Source organism: Macrotis lagotis, chromosome 2, assembly GCF_037893015.1.
Source record: "Macrotis lagotis isolate mMagLag1 chromosome 2, bilby.v1.9.chrom.fasta, whole genome shotgun sequence".
Lineage (NCBI taxonomy): Eukaryota > Metazoa > Chordata > Mammalia > Peramelemorphia > Peramelidae > Macrotis > Macrotis lagotis.
Window position 1 is genome coordinate 159,206,280 of NC_133659.1, and position 7,357 is coordinate 159,213,636.

Genomic DNA, 7,357 nt, shown 5'->3' on the forward strand with positions numbered 1-7,357 from the left:
CATTAGATACAAATAGGTAAATATATGTAAAATTATTCTATACATACTTGTATTTATCATTTCTTTCTCTGAATGCAGATAGTGTCTTTCTTCATATGTCCTTTATAATTAATTTGAGTACTTATAATAGTCAAAATAGCTTATTCACTCAAAGTCACTCTTAAAACAATATTGCTGTTAGTGTATGCAATGTTCTCTTGTTCTGCTCATTTTGAGTAAAATCAGGTGTGAAACAAACATGCCCATCATCACCAATATTATTTATTATTGGATTGAAAATTCTAGCAATGGTAATAAGAAAAGGAAAAAGACATAGAAGTAGAAGGATTCAGAATAAGGAATGAAGAATGAGGTAATAAAATGATTTCTCTTTTTTCTTTTTTACTTTGGCCAAGTTTCTTCTGTGTATACTGACAGCAACATCCCTGTGAGATAGGTACTATTATTATCATTACTTTACAGATGGTTAAGTCTGGGGTTCACAAAAGTTAAGTGATAGGATTTGAAGAATGTTATTCCTGACTCAGAATCTAGCCCACTGTACCACCAAACTTTCTTTTCCCTGTGTAAAAGACTGACCCTTTCTTGTCTATGATAGACTGTTCACATCTTGGATTTATAGACTAATTCTATATTAAGACAGATTTGTTTAAAAACAAAGTGACTCTAGGTAGGGAAAACACAACCTTTTGTTTGGAGTGACTGACACTGTTATAAAGCAGATTGACCTTGGCAGCCTACTTTCCCCAAAATTTCAGGATTTCAGATAGAAAAGAAATTTGGCCTAAGATGGAAAAGATGGTAAATAAAGTCACATTTTCTGAACATTTGAGTAAATTCCTAACTTCTCAACTCCCTTGCCCTTTAAGATTGCGTGTGTGTGTGTGTGTGTGTGTGTGTGTGTGTGTGTGTGTGTGTAGGGGGAACCTTTGGTAGATCACTGAAGATTAAAGAGCCTGGCTGCCAGCCTGTCCCCATGGTAACTTAATGCCATGGGGACTGCTTGGGCCCCATGTGGGGCCTCTTGTTCCTGTAGCCCCGGGAGCACAAAGTCCTAACTGAAGAAAGAAACAAGGAAGTGAGGTGGGGAGTAAAGTTAGAAAGAATACAGTCTGTTTAGTAGAAAAACTTAGGTAAGGACTAGGAAAAACATCCTGGACAGGACACAGAGTCCTGGGACTAGATGAAACAAGAGGAAGAAGAGTCTAGGTTACAGGGACTACAGGAACTGGAGTAAAGGGGTCCAGAGGACGAGGGAAAATGGTGAGTGAAATGGACAAGGAAATGAAATCTAGATGGAGGGAAAAAGGGAGCCTGAGGCTTTGAGAATGAATGAGAAAGTTTGTGTGTGTGTGTGTGGTGTGTGTTTGTGTGTGTGTGTGTGTGTGTGTGTGTGTGTGTGTGAACATATATATGTGCATATTTTATATATGATTGGAGGAATCTAAAGGAGGAGGAAACTTTTTGGCTTTCTAGATTGTTTAGATATTCAGAGGATGATGATTAAAAGTTCAAGAACAGAAAAAAATGAGATCTCTATCTATGGGTTGGCCAAGGAGGATAACTGAATAGAAAATTTGAACCCCAAGGAGTTGGTGACATATAAGAATAGCTAGGGAAAGGGTCTGAGAGGGTAATTGGGGGGAAGGAACTTCAGAATAGTTTGGAGAAAATGAAGGAAAAAATGAAAGGAAATGTGAACAGAAGAGAAAAATACAATGGGGATAGGATTTCACCCATCAAGAGAGATGGTGACTTAGGAGGAAGGGAAGAGATGAATAGAATGGTATGGGGAGGACAAAAGTAAAAATAGAGGACTGCAAATCTATGAGTGAGTGCATCAAAAGGGGTCTGTTATGTTTAGGAGTTAGAGGGGCCCAGACCCCCAACAACAGAAATAGAGGGGCTGAGAGGAACTGGTATGTATGAAAAAGTTGGCAATAGGATGTGATTCTGTTGTTAGTGGACATGGATGATGGAGGGAGAAAAGTTTTCCTCTAGATTATTTCAGAGAATTATGGGAATTGACAGTGAACTTCACCTTTCTTCTTCCTTCTGGAACCATTCTTAATTTTAGAAGATTAGGCCCTCATTCTATGATTGAGGCTAATCCAGCCTACTATTGAAGGACTGACATGAGGGCTGTTAGCAATCCACTCTGAGGAACTAGGAGTAGCTTTCACAGGGAGAGAAATGGTTTGAGATATTGATTGTATGCTATCTTCTTCTTCCAAAGATGAAGAATAATACTAAAGCTACCCCCAAAGAAGCAGGCACTGTGGTCTCCAATGGAAGTTATTCTGGGCCCAGTAGGGACAGATCCTTTTCCTTTAGCTGGTAGATCTAGGTATGCTTGTAAGTAGGCTTGGGAGCTAGAAAGAATCAAATGGGACTGAGTCAAACCTAATGTGGCTTCTCCAAGTGAGAAAAGGTCAAGGTACCACTTGCCATATATCTGTTGTACGATGAGATATAAGGAACTGATTCATTCTTTTCCAATCCTGTCAGGTTCTTCTCAGCTCCTGCTCATTAATAAACCAATATATTGGGTAAAATATATCCAGAACACTGAAAGGACTCAAAAATCATGTCTTTCAGTGAGTTTTGTTTTCTTTTTGCCTACAAAAATCTTATTGGGAGTTGAGGTTTCAGTCTTCAAATATTTTAAGCATTATTAAATGAAAGATGTATTAGTCATTCTATGGTTGGCACCAGACAGCCAATGTAGGGCCAATATATGAGTATGCTATAGAAAGATTTCATATATGAGGTAGACTTTGGACTAGATGATCTCTAATGTCCCTTTTTCAAATCAGGAATACTAAGGCTTCTCATAATATTCTTGTGGAGAAAATGGAGATATGTGAATTAAATTGCAGGTCAGTGAGTTGATTTTGAAACTTATCAAATAATTGGATTTAGATAGATGCCATCCTGGAGTGATGGTGCCTGAGAATCTATTCTTGGTCATATGCTGTTTAATATTTTAATTCATAACTTTAATGATGGTATAGATGACATGATTTTTTTTTGTCAGCCAGCACATAGTTATAAAACTCTTCCCATGTGTTGAGCTCTGTGTTAAGTGTTAGGGGTACAAGTAAAGGTAAAAACAAGGACCCTGTCCTCAAGAGACTCACATTCTAATTAAATTTACAGGGGACACAAAGCTAGGGGATTATTAATATTAGAATATTGTGAAACTCAAAAGAGATAATGGATGAAACTTGCTTTGTAAACCTTAAAGAGTAATATAAATGGCAACTTATTATTTTTATTATTATCATTATCCTACAGTAATGACTTCATTCCATGAACTCTCTACTACACTCTTGCTCAAGAACTGTGGGATAATAGAGAAGTGTACTTATAAATGTTGAATAGCTAGAGTTTGTAGGAATAATGTAGATATATACCTTTCAATTTAAACTATATTCTTAATACTTATTAAATCCATTCAATAAATAATTTATTTATAGCAGTTGTTGATTTCTGGGGTGTAAATGCTCTTATTAAATACCTGTTTTTTGCAAATTAGAACTAACTCTAGCATACCTCCCAATAACGTATTGGACAATGTTGAAAAAGACCTTGATAGACTAGAATTATGGGTCATATCTACAGTAATAAGATAAAATTTAAAGGGACAAATATAAAGGCTATACTTGAATTTATGGGGGAAGAAACATAGAGTTGAGGAGAGGCCCAGCTAGGTAAATAATTAAGGTATAAAAAAGAACTAGGGATATCATTGAACTACAAACCCAAGATGAGTCAATAGTATGATAAAACAGCAAAACTAACAGGAGGCTATAATAATAAAAGCAAAGTGTCCAAAATGAAAGAGGTGATAATCCTGTCAAAAATTCTACCTTGAGGGGCAGCTAGGTGGTGCAGTGGATAGAGCACTGACCCTGCAGTCAGGAGTACCTGAGTTCAAATCTGGCCTCAGACACTTAATAATTACCTAGCTGTGTGGCCTTGGGAAAGCCACTTAACCCCTTGCAAAAAAAGCCTTGCCAAAAAAAAAAACAACTTAAAAAAATCCTTCCTTGAACAAAACCTACCTTGAGTATTTGTCTATTTTATGTGCCACATTTTAGGACAGATTGGAATAAACTGCAGTGGTCATAGAACAGAATATTAAGATGACTGGAGACTGTCCTATGTAAAGACTGACTGAGGGAACCAAGGAAGGTAAGCCAGGAGAAGAATTGGTGGAAGATGGATGTGAATGTGAGAGTTGTCTTCATGTAATTGAAGGCTGTCAGGTTTGTTTATCTTGCCTCTAAAGAACACAATCCAACTCTTTCTTCAGGGCAAGTTTCATGGTAAAGGGCTTCACTGGAATCTTGAATTCAACTACAGCTCTGGGATGGAAGTCTGTACCTGATGGAAGAGCAGTCTGTGGGGGACCCCAGCTACGGGGTTGATTATTGACACTCCTGGAATGCTGAGTAGCTCTCTGTCAGAAGATGACTCCTTTCTCAAGGCAACAACAGGAGAATGGAATTAAGAAATGGAAGTTACAGAGAAGTAATCATGTATTTGCTATATGGAAAATCTTCCTAACAAATATGACAGTACCAAATTAAGAATGGATTGCTTTAGAATGTTGTGATTTTTTTTTGAATTCTTTCAATGGAGGCTGGGTGACAGCCTTTTAGTACAGATAGGACTGGATTATCTTGAGGTGAGAAGCTATTATTCTATCTCAGACTAATATAAGTTAGATATTACAATAGGAAGGGCACTTGATTCATTGTCAATAGACCTGAGTTCAAATCCTGGCTTTTTTACTCACTACTTCCCTGACATTGGCAAGAAGGAAACAAACTTTTATTAATATATCTTCTATGTGTGAGGTTCTGAGCTAAGCACTTTACAAATATTTAATCCTTTAAATATTTACAAATATTTAATTCTTTAAAATTCCCTGGAAGGTAGGTGTTATTACTTCCATTTTAAAGCTGAGGAAACTGAAGCAGTTTAAGTGACTTGTCAAGGGTAAAATAACAATATGTCTAAGGCTTTATTTGAACTCAGATCCCAGATCCCATCCAGTGCTCTATCTACTGTTTCATCTAGCTGTGTTAGATAAGTCTTTCTTCATTTTTATGCTCCTAATTTTATTCAAATATAAAATGAGAGGGTTGTAATAGATTATCTAAAGTTGATCCTCCAATTATTTCAGAAATACCCAACCTCTGTCACTTCTTTGCCTTTAGAGGACAGGAAATGGAAGGCAGGATAGAAATGGACAGCCCAAGATAATAGAGGAACTGAAGGAGAAGTGTGTGTTCAGCTCTGACAGAACTGGAGAGATCAATTAGTCAATGAACAAACATTTATTAAAGGCCCACAATGTTCCAGGTGCTAGATAAGGTACTGGGAGCATAAATAGAAAGAATGATCTACTCTCAAGAAACTTAACTTCTAATGAGAGATAGCTAAGGAAGGAAATATAAATATGTATATAAAACAAGACTTGAGGAGAGTAAAGTCTGGAGGGAATTTCTATTTTATAGGGTTGAACATAGTAGCCTTAAAGATAAAGTAACCTGTAGAGTACCTTACGCTTTTTACTCTTATGCTGGTAGATAGAGAATTACAGTGAATTAAGCAGCTAGATATTACACCTAGTGTTCTGTCACCTTGGAGCTGGCACTATCAGTTATGTAGTCCAACAGAGGCAGGTAGGTGGTACAGTGAATGGATCTCTGGGCTTGGAGTCAGGAAGACCTGAGCCTAAATCTCGCCTCAAACAATTACTAGATGTGTGACCCTAGGTAAATCATTTAACCTCTGCCTCAACTGTAAAATGAGTATAGTAACATACCTGCCTCACAGAGATATTGTAAGGATTAAATGAGATATATTTGTAAAGTGCTTAACACAGTGAATGGCACATAGTAAGCTCTATGCAGAGTTAAGAAAATATAATACCCCAGATTCTAGTTCAATTCTTTTTAGACTCAATGTCCAACAATCTTTCCATTATAACACTACCTCTCAAAATACAAATTGGCTGTGAGAATGTTTTACCTTTCAAGTGACATATAAATATCATGGACAGATCATTAATTTTATTAATGTAACATTGATAGTGTTAACTGAAAGTCATCTTTGATGAAATAATTACACCACCTTCCTTTATATATATATATATATATATATATATATATATATATACACACACACACACACACACACACACACAGACTTATTCCCTTCCCTTTTGTACATAAAGGGAGGAGTTAATGAAAAAGTTGAAGATGGAATGTCTTGTAGAACAAGATATAGCAGAAAGGACCTTATATGTTAAGAAAAAAATTGGGGAAGGTAAGCAGGTCATGCTAGGAGTGGATGGTATCAGGATTTCATGTCAAGTGACACAAGAAGATAGGGAAAGTACTCAAATTTATCATTATTGCTAACCTTGCCACACATAGTTGTCATTGTCCCAATCCTTTGGTCACTGTATTCAAGACCCCAGACAGCATGCAACACAGCATAACTCTCTATTTATGTTTAGAACACCTTCTTACTATACAAACCCTCAGTTGCATTGTTTTACTATATAGAAATCTCATCAGAATTATTCCATTCCTCTTTTCAAAACAGAAATAGATTTAACATTGCAGAATAAGAAAGTAATCTAAAAACCAGGAACCTAGATGCTCCCTGCTTTTATGTACTGCCTTTAGACAACCTTGAAGTGGTGAAAAGATCAATATCTTCTTGAATCTAAAGCTAAATTGACTAGCCTCCTTTATTGGGGTAACTGTGGGTAGGAGGTGATAGGGCTCTGAGGGCAAGTAGAATCCATTATTTTTCCTAAAAAGGTACTCTGCTACATTATGACATTTTGGTTTTCTTATGCCCACAATAGGTTTTGTGAAGTTGTGGAACCTAACAATTAATGAATATGGAAAGGGAAGAGTTGGGAGATGAGTACTGGTTCCTTTACTCTATCCTATTCATATGACTTATTGGATAGGGTGGTATAATATAAGACTCCTGGGAATCAGGAGATGGGTTCTAGTCTGGGCTGTACTATCAGCACTCTATGTGGCTTTGGGCAGATCACTTTACCATTTTTGACCTCAATTCCCTCATGAAGATGAGGGAGTTGGACTAGATAATCTTAAATATCCCTTCTAGTTGTGTGATTCTATTTTTTTTTCCCAATAGAAAAGCAAATCCTACTTTCTATTAACAACCCTTGCCTCAGATCCTGAGCTTTTGAAGATTAGTTTGAAGAACTTGACCATATGGACCTTGGATTGTGAATGAGACTAGAAATAAACATGGATCCTAAATTGTATTTGTCTCTGTGACTAAAAGCAGGGTTTGT

At 36.7% G+C, this 7,357-nt stretch overlaps 1 long non-coding RNA gene across 1 annotated transcript; it reads left to right on the forward strand.

Annotated features, from left to right (window-relative positions):
- The first annotated feature begins 1,001 nt into the window (after positions 1-1,001).
- LOC141511238 (uncharacterized) lies at positions 1,002-7,357 on the forward strand. Its single transcript, XR_012475295.1, has 4 exons — positions 1,002-1,263; positions 4,104-4,197; positions 4,319-4,693; positions 7,195-7,357. It is a non-coding gene; the product is annotated as an uncharacterized LOC141511238 (long non-coding RNA).